Source organism: Oncorhynchus nerka, linkage group LG17 (assembly GCF_034236695.1).
Source record: "Oncorhynchus nerka isolate Pitt River linkage group LG17, Oner_Uvic_2.0, whole genome shotgun sequence".
In the NCBI taxonomy this organism is placed as follows: domain Eukaryota; kingdom Metazoa; phylum Chordata; class Actinopteri; order Salmoniformes; family Salmonidae; genus Oncorhynchus; species Oncorhynchus nerka.
The window spans coordinates 29,707,314-29,733,038 of NC_088412.1; the positions used below are offsets into that span (position 1 = coordinate 29,707,314).

The window sequence follows — 25,725 nt, forward strand, 5'->3', positions numbered from 1 at the left end:
CATCTGGCCCTTCTTTGGACACTGTGTTAACAAATCTCCAAACGAGCTTCAATGCCATACAATACTCCTTCCGTGGCCTCCAACTGCTTTTAAATGCTAGTAAAACTAAATGCATGCTCTTCCACCGATTTCTGCACGCACCCGCCCGCGCGACCACCATCACTACTCTGGACGGATCTGACTTAGAATATATGGACAACTACAAATACCTAGGTGTCTGGTTAAACTGTAAACTCTCCTTCCACCAGACTCACATTAAGCATCTCCAATCCAAAATTAAATCTAGAATCGGCTTCCTATTTCACACAACTCATGCTGCCAAACATACCCTCGTAAAACTGACTATCCTACCGACCCTTGACTTCGGTGATATCATTTAGAAAATAGTCTCCAACACTCTACTTAGCAAACTGGATGAAGTCTATCACAGTGCCATCCGTTTTGTCACGAAAGACCCATATAATACCCACCACTGCAACCTGTATACTCTTGTTGGCTGGCCCTCGCTACATATTCGTCGCCAATCCCACTGGCTCCCAGAGATCTAAAGGCTTTGCTAGGTAATGCCCCGCCTTATCTCATCTCACTGGTGACCATAGCAACACCCACCCATAGCACGCGCTCCAGCAAGCTTATATCACTGGTCATACCCAAAGCCAACACTTCCTTTGGCCGCCTTTCCTTCCAGTTCTCTGCTGCCAATGACTGGAACAAATTTTTAAAAATCACTGAAGCTGGAGACTTATATCTCCCTCTCTAACTTTAAGCATCGGCTGTCAGAGCAGCTTACCGATCACTGTACCTGTACACAACCAATCTGTAAATAGCACACCCAACATCCTCATCCCCATATTGTTATTTATATTTTTGCTCTTTTGCACCCCAGTATCTCTACTTGCACATCATCATCTGCACATCTATCATACCAGTGTTAATGCTAAATTGTAATTATTTCGCCTCTATGGCCTATTTATTGCCTTACCTCCCTAATCTTCTACATTTGCTTTGCTTTATCTTGCCCAGGTCGCAGTTGTAAATGAGAACTTGTTCTCAACTGGCCTACCTGGTTTAAATAAAGGTGAAATAAAAATATAATTATTTTTTAAAAATCAGGAGACATTGGTCCTCAGAACCTTTCTACAGCTGCACCATCGAGAGCATCCTGTCTGGTTGCATCACTGCCTGGTATGGTAACTGCTCGGCCTCCGACCGCAAGGCACTGCAGAGGGTAATGTGAAGTACATCACTGGGGCCAAGCTACCTGCCATCCAGGACATGTATAGGCAGTGTCAGAGGAAGGCCCTAAAAATTGTCAAAGACTCCAGCCCCTCTAGTCATAGACTGTTCTCTCTGCTTCCGCAGGGCAAGCAGGACCGGAGCGCCACGTCTAGGTCCAAGAGGCTTCATAACAGATTCTACCCCTAAGCCATAAGACTCCTGAACATCTAATCAAATGGCTGGCTACCCACTTTGCATTGCCCCCCTCCCCTTTTACACCACTCCTACTCTCTGCTGTTATCATCTATGCATAGTCACTTTTATAACTCTTCTTACATGTACATATTACCTCAACTAACCGGTGCCCCCGCACATTGACTCTGTACCGGTACCACCCTGCATATAGTCTCACTATTGTTATTTTACTGCTGCTCTTTAATTACTTGTTACTTTTATTTCTTATTCTTATATATATTTTTAAAAACTGCATTGTTCGTAAGTAAGCATTTCACTGTAAGGTCTACTCCTGCTGTATTCGGCGCATGTGACTAATAACATTGGATTGGATTTGAATAACCCAGCACTGCTCTTTTTAAAGAAAACAACTCAACTAAGTTACTCAATGCCTGTAACCCAGCAGTTGGGTCATCCAAAGAACCCAGCATTGTGAAATTATGCACCAATTTTTCAAACCATGAAGCTGGGAGAGAACATGTCATGATGATGGTTAATCAATTTGTGCAAGACAGTAGTTTAATATGCTAGTAAGTGTACTAGGCCTACTGAAATATATTAATGGGGCTGTCAACTGAGCCCAAAATGCACATTCAAATATTTGTCTCTAAACAGCCAACATTATAATAATATTGTAAGCTGTTTGGCATGAATGTACTTAAATATACTGAACAAAAATATAAAAACAACATGCAAAAATGTCAATTTTACTGAGTTACAGTTCAAATAAAGAAATCAGTTAATTGAAATAAATTCATTAGGCCCGAATCTATCAAGGGCGCAGCCATGGGTCGGCCTGGGAGGGCATAAGCCCACCCACTGGAGAGCCAAACCCAGTAAATCACAATTAGTTTCTCTCTACAAAAGGGCTTTATTATACACAGAAATACTCCTCAGCAACCCCTCGGACGATCCCCCAGGTGAAGAACCCGGGTGTGGAGGTCCTGGGCTAGTGTGGTTACACGTGGTTTGCAGTTGTGAGGCCGGTTGGATGTACTGCCAAATTCTCATAAACTATGTTGGATGTGGCTTATGGTAGAGAAATGAACATTTGATTATCTGGCAACAGCTCTGGTGGGCATTCCTGCAGTAAACATGCCAATTTCATACTTCCTCAAAATTTGAGACATCTGTAGTATTGTGTTGTGTGACAAAACTACGCATTTTAAAGTGTCCTTTTATTGTCTCCAGCACAAGGTGTAATGATCATGCTGTTTAATTAGCTTCTTGATATGCCACACCTGTCAGGTGGAAGGATTATCTTGGCAAAGGAGAAATGCTCACTAACAGTGAGGTAAACAAATTTGTGAACAACATTTCAGAGAAATAAGCTTTTGTGCATATGTTACATTTCTAGGATCTTTCATCTCAGCTCATAAAACATGGGACCAACACTTTACATGTTGCTTTTATATTTTTGTTCTGTATAATAACCCTACAGGTCAAAGGTGATATGCACATTGGCTACAGCTTCTCATGTCGAAACTGATAATGACATGAGGGAAGCAGCAGAAAATGTAGCCAAACTTTAATGATACTTTTAATTAGACTACATAAAGATGGTCACAAGAAAGAAAGCCCAGTGCCTGTAGCTCCCCACACATCAACACCATCAGCAATCTGAGCTGGAGGCCAAAAATAGTTTGAATCCTGGGCGGTGTGTGCCGTTAGGCCTGGAGAGAAGCAAAAGTAATTCCACTACCCGAGAATAGCAATGTACACTTTACTGGTTTGAACAGCCTGCTACCGACCCTTTTAGTAAGCTTTTGGAGATTTTTTGTTGTTGTTGACCGGATACAATGCTACAAATGCTAAAGCCAGTTTCGGCAATTTGCCTACCTTATATCAGCTCGCTTGTGCTCAGATGGGAGGGGTGGAAATATTTGAGGTGGGTCCTTAACATCATCCAAAGTGCTAATTTCAGACAGCGCTGTTAGGGATATTTAAAACCAACCAAAAGCTGGTTTTAGTGGTAACAGTCAGTTATGGCATGGATTTTGACAGCATAAACCCAGCCTATCCAGCCGTGACGCACACTGCCCATATTCGCATGAAACAACAGTAGCCTAAAGTGCTTATTGTGCCTGTATACTTTGTAATTAGAAACATAAAATGTATGTTTTTTTTCCAATTTAATTTAATTAAAACCAAGCATAGCCTCCTTTCCTCTCAATTAAGGCTTTTTTTGTCCTGTCCAATGCAAGTCGTCAAGACTGTCGATAAAGGGTTTGGCTCCTGAGACTGCTTAGAAATAAACATGAATCACCAAAGCTTTATTAAAACATCAAGTTTGAGAGGAGTAAAACAGTGAGCTGACATTACCATTTTATCTATGCATTGTAGGCAGGCCCACATTATTTTAGCCATGCAGGTCACGTTTTGGACGTGCGTAAAACCCCCTCCATGATGTAGGCTACGTGTTCATGTCCATCATGAAATGAGAGATGAGAACCTTGCTAAATACCGGTGAACCTTGTATTTATAAGTTATCTGTTACCTGTAAAATTGCTTGTTTTTCTGTTTCATATGTTGAAAAGCCAGCCCTCCATTATGCCTACTACATTTTATTTTTCTTACCTTTATTTAACTAGGCAAGGCATTTAAGAACAAATTCTTATTTTCAATGACGGCCTAGGAACAGTGGGTTAACTGCCTGTTCAGGGGCAGAATGACATTTGTACCCTGTCAGCTCTGGGGTTTGAACTTGCAACCTTCCGGTTTCTAGTCCAACGCTCTAACCACTACCCTGCCGCCCCATAGAAGGCTGGTTCAACCGCAATTTGTGTCTTTTTTTTTCCCTGGCGATTTTATGCTTTCGTTACATTTGACATGTATTTATTGTTATTTAAGAAAACTGATTGCTTGTTTTTCAGAAAATGTTATTACAACCAAACTTATCAGTGATTCACCTTCCTGGTTTTATGGGTGCAACTTCCATGAAGTGCATGCAATGCAACTTCTGGGCATGTGTGAAAGCGATCTGATATGTAAGATTGTTCCGATTATGTTCATAAAACATAGGACTATTTGGGAGAAGTACAACGGTAAGTGAACATTCTCCCTTTCCATTTATAATGGTTCTTTGTCCAGCTACTGTGAAAAGTTTGGATGTGCGTAAAACCCTCCATGGTCTTTGTTTAAATATTATATGCCAAAGGGGAGAAATGGTGCCTGTAAGTGTGACATACCGTATTTAAAACAAGTTGATGTTTCATTTTGTTTATAATTTGATTCAAATAATTTGTTCTCTTTTTAGGCCTTACCAATAATTAATTGAATCTTGCTTATTGACAATGTGTGTCATGTTCATGCTCAGCCATTGTGTAATTTAAAGCAGGTCTAGCCCTTACAGTGGCTTGCGAAAGTATTCATCTCCCTTAGCATTTTTCATATTTTGTTGCCTTACAACCTGCAATGAAAATTGATTTTTTTTTGTTGGTTTGTATCAATTGAGTTACACAACATACCTACCACTTTGAAGATGCTAAATATTTTTTTTCTGACACAAACAAGAAATAAGACAAACAACATTTGAGCATGCATAACTATTCACACCCCCCAAAGTTAATACTTTGTAGAGCCACCTTTTGCAGCAATTACAGCTGCAAGTCTCTTGGGTGATGTCTCTATAAGCTTGGCACATCTAGCCACTGGGGTTTTTGCCCATTCTTCAAGGCAAAACTGCTCTAGCTCCTTCATGATGGATGGGTTCCGCTGGTGTACAGCAATCTTTTAAGTCATACCACAGATTCTCAATTGGCTTGAGGTCTGGGCATTGACTAGGCCATTCCAAGAAATGTAAATGTTTCCCCTTATTAAACGACTTGAGTGTTGCTTTAGCAGTGTGCTTAGGGTCATTGTCCTGCTGGAAGGTGAACCTCTGTCACAGTCTCAAAACTCTGGAAGAATGAAACAGGTTTCCCTCAATAATTGTATTTAGCGCCATCCATCATTCCTTCAATTCTGGCCAGTTTCCCAGTCCCTGCCGATGAAAAACATACCCATAGCATGATGCTGCCACCACCATACTTCACTGTGAGGATGTTATTCTCGGGGTGATGAGAGGTGTTGGGTTTGCGCCAGACATAGCATTTTCCTTGATGGCCCAAAAAATAAATTTGAGTCTCATCTGACCAGTTTACCTTCTTCCATATGTTTGGGGAATCTCCCACATGCATTTTGGCGAACACCAATGTGCCCATTGCTTCGTGGTGTTGCAGACTCTGGGGCCTTTCAGAACAGGTGTATATACCTGTATACTGATGTCATGTGACACTTAGATTGCACACGTGGACTTTTTTTAAACAAATTATGTTATGACTTCTGGAGGTAATTCGTTGCACCAGATCTTATTTAGGGGCTTCATAGCAAATGCATGCACCACTTTTCCATTTAAAACTTTTTTAAACAAGTTATTTTTTCAATTTAATTTCACCAAGTTGGACTATTTTGTGTATGTCCATTACATGAAATCCAAACAAAAATTAATTTAAATTACAGGTTGAAATGCAACAAAATAGGAAAAATGCCAAGGGGGATGAACACCTTTGCAAGGCACTGTACCCTTACCACCTGGGGGTGGCCCGTCAGGAAGTCCAGGATCCAGTTGGAGAGGAAGGTGTTTAGTCCCAGGGTCCTTAACTTTGTGGTGACCTTTGTGGGCGCTATGGTGTTGAATGCTGAGCTGTAGTCAATGAACCGCATTCTCACGTAGGTGTTCCTGTTGTCCAGGTGGGAAAGGGCAGTGTGGAGTGTGATTCAGATTGCATCATCTGTGGATCTGTTGCGATGGTATGCAAGTTTGAGTGGGTCTAGGGTATCCGGGAGGATGCTGTTGATGTGAGCCATGACCAGCCTTTCAAGCAATTCATGGCTACCGACGTGAGTGCTACAGGGCAGAAATGGTTTAGGCAGGTTACCTTCGCTTCCTTGGCACAGGGACTATGGTGGTCTGCATGAAACATTTATTTATTACAGCTTCAGGGAGAGGGTGAAAATGTAATTGAAGACACTTGCCAGTTGGTCAGTGCATGCTTTGAGTACATGTCCTGGTAATCCGTCTGGCCCAGTGGCTTTTTGAATGTTGACCTGTTGACCTGTTTAAAAGTCTTGCTCACATTGGCTACCGAGAACGTGATCACACAGTCATCCAGAACAGCTGGTGCTCTCGTGCATGCTTCAGTGTTGCTTGCCTCGAAGCGAGCATAAAAGTTATTTAGCTCCTCTGGTAGGCTCGCGTCACTGGGTAGGCTCGCATCGTCTGGGTTTCCCTTTGTGGTCTGTAATAGTTTTCAAGCCCTGCCACATCCAACGAGCGTCAGAGCCGGTGTTGTAAGATTCCATCGTAGTCCTGTATTGACGTTTTGCTTGTTTGATGGTTCACCTGAGGGCATAGCGGGATTTCTTATAAGGGTCCGGATTAGTGTCCCACTCCTTGAAAGCATCAGCTCTAGCCTTTAGCTCGATGCGGATGTTACCTGTAATCCATGGCTTCTGGTTGGGATATGTACATACGGTCACTGTGGGGACTATGTCGTCGATGCACTTATTGATGAAGCCGATGACTGAGGTGGTGTACTCCTCAATGCTATTGAATGAATCCTGGAACATATTCCAGTCTGTGTCTAGCAAAACAGTCCTGTAGCGTAGCATTCCCATCATCTGTCCAGCGAGTCACTGGTACTTCCTGCTTTAGTTTTTGCTTGGAATCAGGAAGATAGAATTATGGTCAGATTAGCTAAATGGAGGGCGGGGAAGAGCTTTGGATGCGTCTCTGTGTGTGGAGTAAAGGTCATCTAGAGTTTTCTTTCCTCTGGTTGCACATGTGACATGCTGGTAAAAGTTATGTAAAACTGATTTAAGTTTGGCTGCATTAAAGTCCCCGGACACTAGGAGCGCCACTTCTGGATTAGCATTTTCCTGTTTGCTTATGGCCATGTAGAGACATGATATTCTGGATATTCTGATGTTTTTTGAGTCAGTATAGCCATATACACTACCGTTCAAAAGTTTGGGGTCACTTAGAAATGTCCTGGTTTTTGAAATAAAAGCAAAACATTTTATCCATTTAAAATAGCATCAAATTGATCAGAAATACACCAGTCTCAACGTCAACAGTGAGGAGGCGACTCAGGATGCTGGCCTTCTAGGCAGAGTTGCAAAGTAAAAGTCATATCTCAGACTGGCCAATAAAAAAAGAAAAGATTAAGATGGGAAAAGGAACACAGACACTGGACAGAGGAACTCTGCCTAGAAGGCCAGCATCCTGGAGTCGCCTCTTCACTGTTGACATTGAGACTGGTGTTTTGCGGGTACTATTTAATGAAGCTGCCAGTTGAGGACTTGTGGGGCGTCTGTTTCTCAGACTAGATACCCTAATGTACTTTTCCTCTTGCTCAGTTGTGCACCAGGGCCTCCCACTCCTCTTTCTATTCTGTTTAGAGCCAGTTTGTGTTGTTCTGTGAAGGGAGTAGTACACAGCGTTGTACGAGATCTTCAGTTTCTTGGCAATTTCTCACATGGAGTAGCCTTAATTTCTCAGAACAAGAATAGACTGACAAGTTTCAGAAGAAAGTTCATTGTTTCTGGCCACTTTGAGCTTGTAATTGAACCCACAAATGCTAAAGGACAGTTTTATTGCCTCTTTAATCAGTACAAAAGTTTTGAGATGTGCTAACATAATTGCAAAGGGTTTTCTAATGATCAATTAGCCTTTTAAAATTATACTTGGATTAGCTAACACAACGTGCCATTGGAACACAGGAGTGATGGTTGCTGATTTAGGGCCTCTGTATGCCTATGTACATATTCCATAAAAATCTGCAGTTTCCAGCTACAATAGTCATTTACAACATTAACGATGTCTACACTGTATTGCTGATCAATTTGATGTTATTTTAATGATCTGTCAGTTTCCTAGCTAATTACATACTTTTCACACTGACATGGTATAAACAGCTCTACAGGTTAAACTGTCACGGTGCACAGTCAATACACAATGCTCACATGTCTTAGTAGGATCGGATGGTGACAGGTGTCACAGCAGGCTCAGACAGCCAGGGAAGACCAGTCTATGGAGCTCAGGTGAATTTTGCAGTATATTATAACAATCAGAAAATGACTACAAAGTTCCATTCTGAGTTGATGGGTAGCCTACAGGCTGGGATTTGGGAAAAATGTTAATTTAAATAAATGACCCATTGGTTCTAATAATGTATAAATGTATACCAAGGTAATTCTTTGTCATGCCTCATCTGAGCAGCATCAGATAGCGACAGCGGTCTCAGCAGGGTCCGGCAACCTGGGAAGAACAGACTGTGACGGCGCTGAGGTGAACTTTTGCAGATAAAACGCTTTATTCTTTCTATTTAGCAAACACTGGACAAGCCAGAAGCTTCAAAGATTGAAACTATATTTAACGACAGTCTAACAAGCCTCTAAAGTTGATTTCCAAACTGTATCCAGGGTTGATATAGACTTTTCTGAAGACACAAAACATGTTAAACAAACATTTCAGGAAGACCTGGGAGACACTGTTGATGATTAATGGATAAAAATATGTTTGAATGCCCAGTCATGTTCATATAATCTCAGACATAAATTACTGCAGTTTAAGACCATTGTTATGTTCTTATTTTTCAGAGTAAATAAATCACGGACACTAAAGAAGCTTTAACCAAGTTTAATAATTCCAAAAGGTTCTGTACAGCTGTAATTCAGACAGCAAAACATTTCTACCATCACAGATATATATCGCACTTAAGACACTCATCTTTCTCTCCAATCCTTACATCTTATGGTGCCACAGGAAGAGCGTAGTAAACCTTTATTACTCCCTTCAGGGGATCTGACCTCACCTCCTGACCTCAACCCCTCCTTCGCCTAGTCCTTCGCCTAGTCCCCTACAGCAATCCTTTGATCTCCTCCCATCCACCCAGCACATTCCACAGCCACTGTCTTTCTACAGATCTCACTCCTTAAAATACTACGCGTCTGATCTATCATGTCTTTAATATCTCAATGTTCAAAATGACAAATCCAACACCATCCAAAGAACATACTAAACTCAGCAAAAAAATGTTACGTCCCTTTTTCAGGACCCTGTCTTTCAAAGATAATTTGGAAAAATTCAAATGACTTCACAGATATTCATTGTAAAGGGTATTAGCACTGTTTCAAATGCTTGTTCAATGAACCATAAACAATTAATGAACATGCACATGGTCAAACATGCACACGGTCGTTAAGACACGAACAGCTTACAGACGGTAGGCAGTTAAGGTCACAGTTATGAAAACTTAGGACACTAAAGAGGCCTTTCTACTGACTCTGAAAAACACCAAAAGAAAGATGCCCAGGGTTCCTGCTCATCTGCGTGAACGTGCCTTAGGCATGCTGCAAGGAGGCATGAGGACTGCAGATGTGGCCAGAGCAATAAATTGCAATGTCCGTACTGTGAGATGCCTAAGACAGCTACAGGGAGACTGGAAGGACAGCTGATCGTCCTCGCAGTGGCAGACCACGTGTAACAACACCTGCACAGGATCGGTACATACGAACATCACAACTGCGGGACAGGTACAGGATTGCAACAACAACTGCCCGAGTTACACCAGGAACGCACAATCCCTCCATCAGTGCTCAGACTGTCTGCTATAGGCTGAGAGAGGCTGGACTGAGTGATTTGAAGGTGGAGGGTCCATCATGGTCTGGGGCGGTGTGTCACAGCATCATTGGGCTGAGCTTGTTGTCATTGCAGGCAATTGCATCGCTGTGTGTTACAGGGAAGACATTCTCCACCCTCATGTGGTACCCAGCATGACAATGCCACCAGCCATACTGCTCATTCTGTGCATTATTTCCTGCAAGACAGGAATGTCAGTGTTCTCCCATGGCCAGCAAAAGCCCGGATCTCAATCCAATTGAGCATGTCTGGGACATGTTGGATCGGAGGGTGAGGGCCAGGGCCATTCCCCCCAGAAATCTCTAGGAACTTGCAGGTGCCTTGGTGGAAGAGTGGCGTAAGATTTCACAGCAAGAACTTGCAAATCTGGTGTGGTCCACGAGGAGGAGGTGCACTGCAGTACTTAATGCAGCTGGTGGCCACACCAGAAACTGACTGTTACTTTTGATTTTGACCCCCCTTTGTAAAGGGACACATTATTCCATTTCTGTTAGTCACATGTCTGTGGAACTTGTTCAGTTTATGTCTCAGTTGTTGAATCCTATGTTTATACAAATATTTACACATGTTAAGTTTGCTGAAAATAAACGCAGTTGACAGTGAGGGGCTGTTTCTTTTTTTGCTGAGTTTATATGCCAGTGAAACTGAAAATCATGCACTCAGAAATGTAATTCCTCAGGGGACATATTTGCATATTTTATGATTGTGTGAAGGCTGGCTAAATTCTGGTAAAATGTATATTCTTTTATCTCAGCATGTCCGCAGATTCTCTTCTCGCTGCTTTTCTTTGCTTGGAAATGTTGACACTGTAGACTGTTATCAGAAAAAACTGTGTAACATATCATTTATAGTGGCTAAAAAATGCATTACCATTAATTAGGTTGGTTACCCTCCCACAATGGCAGAACTGTTGACTTATGTATCACTAGTTTTGATTTGTTACAAGATTAAGGGTATACTGTGCAACTTTCATTAGGTCTGGGTGCCTTATATGGAATTCTGTATGATAGTCTGATAGTAGGCTATTTCTGATTGTCTAAACTCTACATCACTAATGAGCTGTGGAGCTTCTCACCCCAAAAATATTCACCTCAAACAGAAAGTAAACAAAGTCTGTTATTAGAATGAATTGAGAATGACAATAGTTCCTGAAAGTATTTGAGTAATATTTCCAGCATTCTCTCTTTCGATAACCACTTGGCATGACAATGAAAACATGTAATGCTCTGATCCAGTGGAAACATGATAAAATACCTGTTTACTCCTTATCCCCTCCTTATCCCTTTCACAAATAGCCTACAGCTGTGTCTGTCCTGAGCTCATTAGCGCGGAAAACTCTGAGGGTACAGAATATTTGATACAATGTTTCAAGTTGATGGTTCGAGTCGGGGCGACCCAGTTGATAGTTGATACAATGTTTTAAGTTTGTTGCAGACAAGCCATGCGTAGCCAATGTGATTTATATGATAATTATTTTTATCAGGATATTTTCTACCTGCAGGCTGCAATGTTTGTGTTGGCTTTATGTAGACTATTCTTACATAATTTTAATTTAGATTGTAGATTAACTACAGACAATGATTTTGAGATACCTATTATAAATTAAATTGATCCGAAACAGGTTTTTTTCTTCTTGTTATGCTATCTCAATCTCTGACTCCTTCTTGAGTCATTTGAGTGTATTCATTATTTAATCATTATTTAATCAAACAGCATGCTTAATAAAGCATCAGACAAGTTCAGTACATATAGAGCATTTTGTTAAAACACATACGGTGTGTCCACAGTATATATGGAAAAATGCACGTAAAAATATTGACTACTCTTGGTCAACCAAGATTTTTTTGTAGAAATGCAGGAAATTAGCTTTAGATGCACAAAACAATTCTGAGGGTTGACCCCCAGACCCCCTGCCAGGTTATGTCGTGTCCCCCCACCCCCCACACACTTCTAAAACAAAAGTTGCACCACTGTGTGTGCACTGAGCTTATAATGTGAATAAATAATAGTTTATCAACATTTTTAGCTAAACGTTCTGATGTTTTCCATTACTCTCGTTGTGTTGTAACATTGAAAATGGCACAAAAATCTGTCAGGTAGGCTACAACAGTAGTAATGATTTGATCAATCGACTCAAATTGTGATTTCAGAAATATCAAGAAACGAGGGAGAAAAATCCCAGGAAAATGGACTGGTGCTCAAAGAGGTAGGACATCTAGGCTTATAAATATCAATCTTGAACAGGATGATCTATTTGAATGGAATTGATGGAAAGAGAATGAGACAGACCGTTACCGTGTTCACACTGAATATAAGCAACAATATTCGAGTTTTAAAACTCTGCAGCTGTGATGACACTAATGGAAATATTAATAATGGCCCTTACAGTGTGAAATAGTTTTGCACACATACCAGAATTCTATGCAACTGTTCTAGAATTTGCATTTGCATTTTGCTGCTATTCTCTGCACCGCTTGCTGCTTCAAGACCGCATTGTCAGCTGCACACAGTTTGAGGCTTTATGAAACTGTAATGCCCGGGGTGTAGTGGGGAAGAAGTCAGGCGCAGGAAGCAGAGAGTTCAGGGTAGCGCTACTTTTTACTGCACCAACCCAAACAAATGCCCCAAACACGGGGGACTTAAACAGTCCAGCAAAAATCCAAACACACGGACAACTGTGACATACAGCCGTGTACACATGTACACTGAAATAACCCCGCACAACCAGCAGGCGGGCCGGCTAGTAAATAAAGCCCAACCAATTAGCCTAAACTAAACACAGGTGCAACCAATAAACAGGGGGAAAAAGGGATCAGTGGCAGCTAGTAGGCCGGTGACGACGACCACCGAGCGCCACCCGAACAGGAAGGGGAGCCACCTTCGGTAGGAGTCGTGACAAAAACGGTCATTTTTAACAACTCAATCTCTTATCCTTTCTTCCTATAGTAGTAGCAGCGAGTATTTATAGTATTATTGACAATTATATAATTATTATTATCTATATTGTATTTATTGTTATCTGAAAGAGGCTTTGTTTTTAGTCTGTCTGAGGGGCTGCAAGTCTTAGACAGGGTGGGAAACCTGAGGTGCTTAGTCCAGTGTAGTTGATACAATAGTGGCAAACAAACAAAGTGAGAGCGGGGTATGAGCATATATTGAGCATATTACATACTATACGCCGACCATGGCTAAGGGAAACACCTTTGTTCATTTTTATAAATGTATTTAATTACTCCAAACTCCACTATGGCCAAGACCAAAGAGCTGTCAAAGGACACCAGAAACAAAATGTTAGACCTGCACCAGGCTGGGAAGACTGAATCTGCAATAGGTAAGCAGCTTGGATAGAAGAAATCAACTGTGGGAGAAATTATTAGGAAATGGAAGACATACAAGACCACTGATAATCTCCCTCGATCTGGGGCTCCACGCAAGATCTCACCCCGTGGGGTCAAAATGATCACAAGAACGGTGAGCAAAAATCCCAGAACCACACGGGGGGACCTAGTGAATGACCTGCAGAGAGCTGGGACCAAAGTAACAAAGCCTACCATCAGTAACACACTACGCCGCCAGGGACTCAAATCCTGCAGTGCCAGACGTGTCCCCCTGCTTAAGCCAGTACATGTCCAGGCCCGTCTGAAGTTTGCTAGAGAGCATTTGGATGATCCAGAAGAAGATTGGGAGAATGTCATATGGTCAGATGAAACCAAAATATAACTTTTTGGTAAAAATTCAACTCGTCGTGTTTGGAGGACAAAGAATGCTGAGTTTCATCCAAAGAACACCATACCTACTGTGAAGGATGGGGGTGGAAACATCATGCTTTGGGGCTGTTTTTCTGCAAAGGGACCAGGACGACTGATCCGTGTAAAGGAAATAATGAATGCGGCCATGTATAGTGAGATTTTGAGTGAAAACCTCCTTCCATCAGCAAGGGCATTGAAGATAAAACATGGCTGGGTCTTTCAGCATGACAATGATCCCAAACACACCGCCCGGGCAACGAAGGATTGGCTTCGTAAGAAGCATTTCTAGCCAGTCTCCAGATCTCAACCCCATAGAAAATCTTTGGAGGGAGTTGAAAGTCTGTGTTCCCCAGCAACAGCCCCAAAACATCACTGCTCTAGAGGAGATCTGCATGGAGGAATGGGCCAAAATACCAGCAACAGTGTGTGAAAACCTTGTGAAGACTTACAGAAAACGTTTGACCTCTGTCATTGCCAACAAAGGTTATATAACAAAGTATTGAGATAAACTGTGATAGATCACATATTTGTGATAATGTTTGAGTGTCCCTGCAGCCTACCAATGCAAATATGTGATTGGAACAATCACATTGTTGCCAAAAAAGCATATAAACAATGTTTTGCGTTCCTCAATTTCACCTGCATCCAGGCTTCATAAGTGTGTGAACTCATCCATGCTTTTATGTTTGTATGATTGTTTTGAATGTGTTATGTACTCTGTGCTCATGTGACGTTTTAGTGTGAGTGTGTGGAAGTGTTTGTTGTGTACAGTGTGCTCATGTGAGGTTTTACTGTGTGCATGTAGAAGTGTTTGTAGTAGTTTCTAGGTCTTTTCTCCCACTAAGAGCAGATTGTCTTACTTTATCTTTAAAATCCACCTCTGTTCCTCTCCCCTATTCCCCGTGCTCCCCTGGCTCACAGAGCTACTCCAGATGAATAGAAACTGTGGATAACTTCCTGGATTGAAGATAAAATATTCTCACTCTGAGAAAAACACTGTCAGATTGGTGCAATAGACATTCTTGGCAAAAACAGATTTTGTTTTTGTTTGTTCGGAGTTTTGTTGAAGAAATTATATTATCGGTGCAAGTCTCACTTGAGTATAAAACATTCTGTGCCAATAGGCCTAAGTGTCTGAAACAATGACATGCACATATGAAAAACTAAATTCTACACATAGACCGCTACGTCTATTAAACCATATTATAGCATATTATGATAAAGCAGGGTAGTGCCAATGGAAAGGGATCAATTTGGTGTGTGTGAATATGTAGTGCAATGCAGCATGGTGGTAATTAATGATGCATGTATTTATGTATGATACATGCACTACAGCCACAATTTTTATGCATAGTCGCTGCTGTAGTCATAACGTACATAAAAACCTGTCACGTCTTCCACAACCATTCTGTTCCCTGTGCTCTAACACAACAATATTCACATGAAAACAAACTTATTGAACAATATCTCTACTAGTTGCAGTCATTGAAATGTGCATCAAAATATGCAATATGTCAGACTTTTAATTGTGTCATAATAATATTGTATGTTTATCCTGTTCCATAACACATGGAACACATTTTCTATGCCCTACACCTGAACTTTGGCTTTTTATTTCCAAATATGGATGTTCCCTTTGTTCAAAGGAGCTGTCTGGCACACCCTGCTCTGCTCTCATTTAACACATTGGTGTCACCTCTCAGGTCGGATGGATCCACTTCCAGTTGCAGGAAATGATCACAGAGACGCTTAAGCATCATTCTATATTACCTATGCAGATGTGTGTGATCTGTCAGTAGCTTCTCTTTGGGTCTGCATGCTGGAAGACAAATGCTCAGTTTCATCTCGAGTTTAGGAGTAGTCTTTTGTTTTCCTCTTACAGGCTTTGATGTCAGCGTCTGTGGATGATTCTCCTCCTCTTTGTCTTCTTGGGTTTCTGTTACTTTCAATTTCTGTGTAGTATTGTCAAAGAGTATTTGTTCATGATTTCAGTTGTCAGGACTCTATTTCAATGCAAATGTAACACCCAGTTTAAAATTATGATAATAACAGATAACATTTCTGTTACCTTTTTCTCATTATGCTGTAAGTACATACTAATACCCCATTTTGTAAATAGAAAAATATCAAATTATGGCTAACTAATAGATCAACAGCAATCATGCTGGAGGAGTAGTCTCTAGCCCAGGGGTCTCCAACAGGTGAGTGTGAGCTAACAATAGCGATGCTAATGATAACCGTCTTGTGGGTAGACAGAAACTTTCACCAAAAACCTTCTCAATTAAATGTTAACTGCAGAGTAAGCTTACCTGATTGAACTATTTCATGATTATTTGTATCAATTGGGTGGCGATTGTTTTGCAAACTCTGCTATGACATGTGCTGCAGCAGTTGGCCTAACAGCAGAAACATATCGATAGACTGACACATACCTCTGTTGCTAGATGCGCAAAATAAAATCTTGAATTTGGTCTTCACTACTCTAGCCCATAGAAACGTATTGAATAACACATTCAGAAATGGGAAACCAGTAAAAAAAATATAAGGAGTAAGCTTTTGAAGTGTCTGTCCTATATCTAGATTATAGACGCCACGGTCGTCATATCTACTAGCAGGATTGTTTAAAGCTCAGTGTTAAATGAAATACCTTACCATCATATCGAAGTCAATGTGACACAAATCTCAATGAAAATTTGCAAATGAACTTGATTGGAGGAACACAACACACTCCCCGCCTCTTGTCATGAGCCGTCCGGCTGTTACTGAGAACTACGTAATGGATTTTTTAACAAGGTCATTAGCAATTGATTTAAGGTATTTCTTGCGCCTACCTAGCTCAAAGTCTCGACGTTGAATATAGCATCTGTAAAGTGACCAGTGGATTTAAAAAAATGCCGGATTGACTAAGTTTGTCAGTGCAACAGTTTTTATTACATTTATAATTTCTCTCTCTCATGTGCTAATTTCTATCCGTTAAGATCCAGCGATGTGATACCTTTTTGTAGCATTTCTGACAATGCTATCATCTTTTTTCAGCCAAATCTCAGAGTTCTAACACCGGGTCAGTTGCTCGGCAACAACACAGCTGCTTGCACCATCCTGGCAGTCAGAAGAAGTGTAGATATCTAGCTATATGTGGGAATTCAAGCTGATATTAATCAATAAATGCAAACATATATTTTGCTTAGCTAGGTAGCTAGCTAGCTAGCTAACATTACCTAGCTAATGTTAGCTTGATTGTACAAAGTCCAGCAGCTAGCTAGCTAACACCAGTCAGCTGAAAGCTAGCTATCTAGCTAACGATCAGGCAAAGAACATTAGCTATATTTATTTATCAATGGTGTGTTACACAAATCACTCTAGGCATTAGCTAGCTAGCTAGTTAGAGCCATACAACAACAGCTGAAGCTACCTAATGATAGCTAGTTCACATCCAAATGCCAATCCTACATTTTTCCACAAAACATAGCTAGCTAACGTTTATCAGTTTAAAATCAGGACCAAACTTTGAACAAATTGTCACACTAATAACTTACTATGAAGGCAATGGGCTTTTACAATACTAGCCAGCAGTGACGTGGCAATGTTGAACCCAAGAGCAGAGACTGAACCAGACCACGAAACGGCGACTTGAGAAAAAGTAAAGACATTACTTGAAAAAAATAGACAACGGAATAATACAGGAAACTCACAGAAAGCACACTTCTCTTAAAGGGGAAACAATAATGAAATATTAAGAAACACCTAGGTAACAAACAAAGCCTCTAAGGCAGTCTCTGCCACCCTCTGGTGCCCGGAGGAACCATTCCAGTAGCTAGCTACAACATAGTCCAGGCTACAGTAAGAGCTAGCCACATTTCACTGTCAGACAGGACACAACTCAAACTGCTGAGAAAAAATAAATAATTCACGGACTGCATTGCTTTCTAGCATTAGAAAAACATCCATAATACATTCTAGTACGGATTTTAACCATTATTTTACCAGGTATATTGACAATAAACATTTTGTACACAGGGACCCAAGGAATATTTGCAGGGTAGAGGAGAAGAGAAGAATGTGCCAATTTGAAAGCTCACTTTTTGTTGTGTAGCTTGCGATAATGCAGGGTTGGAGACCCCTGCTCTAGCGTTCTGGTATTCAGTATGGACGGTCACCTCATCATACAGGAATAATCCACTCAAAAACTATCTTTTGGGATTTCTTTTTCCATTAGTTCACTATTGATACAGTCCCAAAATGTTTTGCATGTCAGCTGTCAAATGTTCAAGATATGACTTTCAAAAGCACATTGTAACTTGCCACATCATCATGATGATGAGTTTTATTATTCCTTTAATGTGAAATACAGAGGAGACACTCTGAACAGAAACACAGTAGGTGTAGCCGGCCAGGGAGGGATATCTCCCATCACCCTCTTTGTCAGCGCTTCAACAGTGAAGTCTCTCTTGGGAGCCAGAGGTAGAGAGGCAGGGAGCAATAGCACTTTCATAAAAAGCAAGGGCCGGTTCTGCCAGTATTATCATCCATAATAGCATTCTGCCACAGTTCAATGGCCATAAAAACAGCTGCTATCAATTGGCCAGGCCCTTGTCGACAGTACCTCAGCTACCCCCGGTGGCCAGCTCTACCGCAGACACGGATCCACCAGCTGTCAATCACTGTCACTCAGATGCATTTAATTAGGAGAGCAAAATGTCAATAACGGTGAACCAGGAGACAGGTATGCTCTGCCTTCGTTTTGGGGGGGGGGTTGTTATTTACTCAACTAGTGGTCTGGGGGGGATAAAAAGGGCTTTAAAAAAATTGTAATAAAGATTGTATTTGGACAATCGCAAACAAACATATTTTTTTATTTGTGTTGGGAAGTTGTGCATTTTAGAAGATGACCAAGCTGAAGTGACAAATCCACAACCCTCACTGACTCTGCAGTAGAATAGAATGTTGTTTGGGAGAATGTTTAGTGTGGATCCAACCCAGCTAACAACTAACATTACCACAACTTTCGAGAATGTTCCCATTAGTGTGGATCCAACCCAGCTAACAACTAACATTACCACAACTTTCGAGAATGTTCCCATTGGAGTCTAAATAGGTCATTAACCTAACACTTTCATAGGAATGTTCCTGTGATGTGCAAGCAATGTTTCCAATATACCATTACCTTAATGTCACATAGAATATTCCCAGAACGGGGTTACCATGTTGTCAGAACTTATGATATTAATTTTCTAGACACGTTAAATGTATTGTTTTCTGTGGGTTGGGAGACTATTCCATCAACGTCCCACCAAATATACACAGAACATGGTTGCCATGTTCTCAGAACATATGTTCGAGACATGTTTTATGGGAATGTGAAACACCTATCAATGTCCCATGAAACGTGTCTAGAACATTAATATTGTAAATTCTGAGAACATGGCAACCATGTTTGGTGGAACATTGATGGAATATCCGCCTAACCCTCAGAAAACTGGACACGTGAATGTTCTTGCAACGTCCCATAAAACGCATCAAGGAAATGAATGTTGTATATTCTGAGAACATTGTAAACACGTACTAGATAATTATGCTTGACATTAAGGGAATGTTCTCCTAACTTTAACACCAAAACATGCTAAAAAGGTTCTCAAAAGGTTTTTGCTAATATACAGTTGAAGTCGGAAGTTTACATACACCTAGGTTGGAATTATTAAAACTCGTTTTTCAACCACTCCACAAATTTCTTGTTAACAAACTATAGTTTTGGTAAGTCGGTTAGGACATCTACTTTGTGCATGACACAAGCAATTTTTCCAATAATTGTTTACAGACAGATTATTTCACTTATAATTCACTGTATCACAATTCCAGTGGGTCAGAAGTTTACATACACTAAGTTGACTGTGCCTTTTAAACAGCTTGGAAAATTCCAGAAAATTATGTATGGCTTTACAAGCTTCTGATAGGCCAATTGACATCATTTGAGTCAATTGGAGGTGTACCTGTGGATGTATTTCAAGGCCTACCTTAAAACTCAGTGCTTCTTTGCTTGACATCATGGGGAAATCAAAAGAAATCAGCCAAGACTTCAGGAAAATGTTTTTAACCTCCACAAGTCTGGTTCATCCTGGGGAGCAATCTCCAAACGCCTGAAGGTACCACTTTCATCTGTACAAACAATAGTACGCAAGTATACACACCATGGGACCACGCAGCCAACATACCGCTCAGGAAGGAGACGTGTTCTGTCTCCTAGAGATTAATGTACTTTGGTGCGAAAAGTGCAAATCAATCCCAGAACAACAGCAATGGACCTTGTGAAGATGCTGGAGGAAACAGGTACGAAAGTATCTATATCCACAGTAAAACGAGTCCTATATCGACATAACCTGAAAGGCCGCTCAGCAAGAAAGAAGCCACTGCTCCAAAACCACCATAAAAAAGCCAGACTATGGTTTGCAACTGCACATGGGGACAAATATTGTAATTTTGGAGACATGTCCTCTGGTCTGATGAAACAAAAATAGAACTGTTTGGCCATAACAACCATAATGAAGAACACCATTCCAAACGAGAAGCACGGGGGTGGCAGCATCATGTTGTGGGGGTGCTTTGCTGCAGGAGGGACTGGTGCACTTCACAAAATAAATGGCATCATGGGAAAGGAAAATGATGTGGATATATTGAATCAATATCTCAAGACATCAGTCAGGAAGTTAAAGCTTGATTGCAAATGGGTCTTCCAAATGGACAATCAACCCATGCATACTTCCAAAGTTGTGGCAAAATGGTTTAAGGAAAACAAAGTCAATGTATTGGAGTGGACATCACAAAGCCCTGTCCTCAATCCCATAGAAAATTTGTGGGCAGAACTGAAAAAGCGTGTGTGAGCAAGGTCTACAAACCTGACTAGTTACACCAGCTCTGTCAGGAGGAAAGGGCCAACATTTACCCAACTTATTGTGGGGAGTTTGTGGAAGGCTACCCGAAACGTTTGACCCAAGTTAAACAATTTAAAGACAATGCTACTAAATGCTAATTGAGTGTATGTAAACTTCTGACCCACTGGGAATGTGATGAAAGAAATGAAAGCTGAAATAAATAATTCTCTCTACTATTATTCTGACATTTCACATTCAAAAAAGTAAGTGGTGATTCTAACTGGCCTAAAACAGGGACGTTTTACTAGGATTAAATGTCAGGAATTGAGAAAAACTGAGTTTAAATGTGTTTGGCTAAGGTGTATGTAAACTTCTGACTTCAACTGTAGATAGAATGTTCCCCTAACTAACGAAAAACATTACGGGTAACATTACAAAAACGTTTTCTCTCCCTGTAACTGTTAGCTGGGTAGTCTGCTGGGTCTATGGCGGCTGTAGGTAGTGTGATAGCTATATCAGTCTCTGTAACAGATGGCCCAAACAGAGCTCCCTGCCATCTTCTAGTCAGTGGGCGGGGTGTGTATCGGCCATCGCCAGGAGCAGCAGCAAGTGCGTCTGTGTGTGTCAGAATCACGGCTCTCTTTTCGTCCGCTGTGAGGAGGTTTCAGTCAGCCAGCCAAGCTGTTAAGAGTGGCACCCTGTGGTGTGGGACTTGGGCACCAGTCCTGTGAATCTTGTTGTCTCAAGTGGTGCTCTGAGTGATGACATCAGGTCTCCTAACTTATCCCACCTCGCCTTCCAAACGGTCTGTCACTAACGACTGTTCTAGGCTACAATGACCCAGGCCAGGTATTAATAGGTAGTGGTGTACAATGATGATGAAGACTCCACCTGGTAGAGATATATTGTATTACCCAATGTTCTTAATCACTGCTTCAACTGCTGGGAGGCTCTCTTCATCCCATATCTTTCTCCCAATTGAGCTGGTCTGCTGTGTTCATTGGGAATTTGAATTCAATTTGGTTGGTAACTCCCTATTGGCAGCAGCAGCATGTAAGGTATGGTCCATATCCAAACCTATGTATTCCTTTGGAATGTCGCAGCATTTCCCTCTTTGTGATTAGAATCCAAATGTTGAGGATTCAGAGAAAGTGGGATGTTGAGAGGGTCCAGAATTGACATTTTGAGGAAACACATGGCAGAGACACTGAAGGAAATCTCTGGGAAAGGATCATCTCTCATTCAGTCCTCAATTTAGGTCCACTCATCTGGTAAATACATTACCTCTGTCCCTATCCAACCCTGTAATTTTACAATACCCTAACATATAATTTGAAGCTCATCCACACCAGGGGAAATGATACAGTCTAATGCACATGAGTCCCTGGTGGATCGATCTCCTGTTGTTCACTTTCAACTTCCAGTCCTGGAAGAGATCTGAAATATGTTTATGACTGACTGGTTTATTTACGACTGTTTTCCTCCTAAACATGCCCTCCACCCATAGGTCAGGAACAGAAGGTCTTTCTATCGACATATCCCTGATTATGAAAGATGGTCAAGATAATCTTGAAAAATGGCTTACCAAATATGTCTTAAACCATATGCGGTAGTTCATTTATACAGTGATACAGAACTATTTTCAGTGTAATGCTCTGCTACTTATTTACATTTAATGGGTCAGGAAACACAACATGATTGATATCGGTAACATATGTCCTTTTAGCCAGTCTCCTTTGGCCTTTAAGATGTGAGATGGGTTTCAGTTGTCAAATAAACAGACTTTTATGCAGAATTCATTAGATGTCTGTATTTGATGGGAACATTGAATAATGTCCTCAGAACCTTATCTCCTAAATCTTATCTCCCAAACTTATTTCAGGTTTGCTCTTCTAGTTAAAAAAAAGTTGTCAATGTGCTGTTCTTCCTCTCTTTTCTTTCATCGTCGTACTAAAAGTAATTATTTATTTCTTAAATCATTAACAGCGGGTGGATAAAGTGAATTTCGCCCTGTAATATTTCAAACAAAAAAGTTCAAAGCTCAGATTTAAATCCCAAGAGGTCTGGGTAAGAAGTCTTAATTTTTTTAAAGACATTTTTATTCTGCTTCAGTCTTTCATGTCAGTTCTTCGGGATCATCATTTTGTGTCTTGGAAGATTGACATGGACAAATTGAATCAGTCATGATTCAGAGGATAGAATACATCGTCATACTTGAATTTAAGTTAAATGTGGTATGGTGAAGTTAATCCTTTAAAACATTTTTTTTTTTATACTTTGATTTTATTGTAGGAACACAAAGAAAGTACAAATAAAGTCTAATAAAATAACAACAAAAAAAGGTCTGGCAGTTACAGTGCACTTCATACCTTCATCATCATATCATCATATTAGTTACATTAACATCTTTGAATTAGACCTTTTCCAAGTACGAAACCCATTTTTCCCAGTATTCTTGACCTCTCTCCTGTCTTAAAGCAAAGTCATACGCTTCATGTGGTGTATTTCTTCTACAATGTCTATCCATTGTGTCACTGTGGGAGGGTCTTTTTGTAGCCATTTCCTAGTGATAGCCTTTTTACTGGCTGATAGTAGGACCTTCAAGAGGTACTTTTTTCTATTGTGTAAGTTATCAGGTATTTCATCCATGTACAAAGAAATGAATGTTTGTTCTATGTCAAATCCCATTATTTTTCCAATGTTAGATCTTATTTCTCCCCAGTTTCGATTGCGGGGCAAGATATGAGAGTGGTTCGCCCTCAATAGACCGCATTCTCTCCAACAAGGGTGTAGTGAGCCAGTCTGTTTTGATTTCAGTTCAGGTGTTATGAAGAAACGTATAACATTCTTCCAACAGAATTCTCTCCATGAACTTGAGTTGGTGGAGCTTTGTTGAGTCTCTAATATGTTCAACCATGTTTCATCAGTTATTTCAATGTTAAGTTCCTCCTCCCATTTCTTTTTAATATAGTTTGTAGAATGTTTCTTTGAGGATTGAATACCCAAGTAGAGATTTGAAATAGTTTTTTTGTTACTCCCCAAGTTGTATGCGTTAGTGATTACTTGGATTCATTTTGGAGGTGCTTGAGGGTCAGTCACTTTTATCTCCCTTAAAAATAGTGTCAAACTTGTAGGTATATGTAAAAATCTTGTTTATCCAAGCCATGTTTTTTTACTTAGGTCCTGGAAGTTATCTAGGTTCCCATTTCTTATAATTGTACTAAATGATGTGATGCCTTTCTGCGTCCATTGTTTAAATCTGCTGTCCTGCGTTGCAGGGATGAAGCTGGGGTCGTATGCAGGCCAACTCAGCAGTTTGATCTCTCTGTCTAAATTATTTTGCTTAACTACCCTAAATGATGTCTTCAGAGATAAATTAATCCACTGATTTTGTCTATTGTATATTTATTTTACCATGTCCTTATTTCCCCAAACTGACTGTATGGGTATCTCTATCAAAGTAGTCTCGGTGTCGTTCCATTTGGATTCGTATTCTGAATTGCACCAACACACCAGAGGTCTCAATTGGGCTGACACATAATAATCTTTTAGGTTTGGTAAGGCCACAGTTTTTTGGTAACTGTAATGTTGTATATCTAGTTCTTGGTCTCTTACTGTTCCAGATAAACCTTGATATCCGTTTATCCCATTCCCTAAACTGTTTAGGCGGGATTTCTATGGGCAGTGATTGGAGCAAATACAGTAACTTTGGCAGGATGTTCATTTTGATTGTTTCAATTCTACTACTAAGATCTAAGGGAAGTGAATTCCACCTGTCTAGGTCATAATATATTTTCTTGTTAATGTTATCGTAATTCATGCAATAAAGTTTGAGTATCTTTTGGTAAATTTACTCCCAGATATTTAACAGATGAAGAGGTCCAGGTGAAGTTATACCTACTCTTCAGCTCTTCCTGTGGGGTATAATTTATATACTAGGGCTTGGGTCTTGTGTACGTTAAGCACATGCTCTGAATATGTTCCAAATGTTTGTAAAACATCCATCAATCTAGGTACACTTGAGCCTGGGTCTTTAAGGAATAACAGAATGTCATCAGCATACATGCATAACTTATGTTCACTGCCTCTTATTGTTATTCCCTCTAAGGTTGGGTCCTGTCTTATTGCCTGTGCTAATGGTTCGAGGTACAAGGAGAAGAGCGTGGGTGAAAGATTACAGCCTTGTCTTGCCCCTCGCTCTAATTTTATCGTTCGTGTCAAATGTCCATTTATCTTTATTCTAGCGGTCGGACATGAATACAGTGTTTTGATGCACTGTATCACTTTGTTGAAACCAAATCTTTCCATAACTTGGAATAGGTAATCCCATCCCACTGAATCAAATGCTTTTTCTGCATCTAGGCTGATTTTAATATTGCTCTTGTCTTATTCTGAGTAATGTGGTCCATGACATGTAGTGTTCTCCTTATATTGTCCCGTGTCTGCCTATTTTGTATGAAACCAGTTTGATCTTCGTCAATCAATTCTGGGATTATGTTCTCCATTATTTTGGCTATTATTGATGCATATAGTTTATAATCTGTGTTAAGAATTGTGATAAGAAAGGTCTATATGAACTGCATTCTATCTTTACCCTCTTTTGGGATTATTGATATGATGGCCTCTCTCCATGACGGTGGGAGGACCCCCTCCCCAGAGTCCAGTTAAAACAGGCCTTAAGTAGAGGTGTTAATTGGTCTCTGAAGGTCTTGAACCATTCTGAAGGGAAGCCATCAGAGCCTAGAAACTTATTGACTTTTTGTTGAGATATTGCTTTATTAATTTCTTCAGTGGATATTTCTAAAGTTAGTCTATCATTTTGCTCTGTCCCAATTCAGGGGAGATCAAGTGAGTTCAAAAAGTGCTCTATTGTCTGTGCATCTGCCTTCTCTGGTTGCTTGTACAGGTTTGTGTAATATGATTCAAATGCATTTTGTATTTCATCTAATTTGCATGTGATCTTTCTTGTTATGGG

General features: G+C 40.5%; 1 pseudogene; it reads left to right on the forward strand.

Moving 5' to 3' along the window:
• The window catches only part of LOC135561343 (inactive N-acetylated-alpha-linked acidic dipeptidase-like protein 2), a 425,784-nt pseudogene that overhangs the window by 172,375 nt on the left and 227,684 nt on the right, over positions 1-25,725 (forward strand).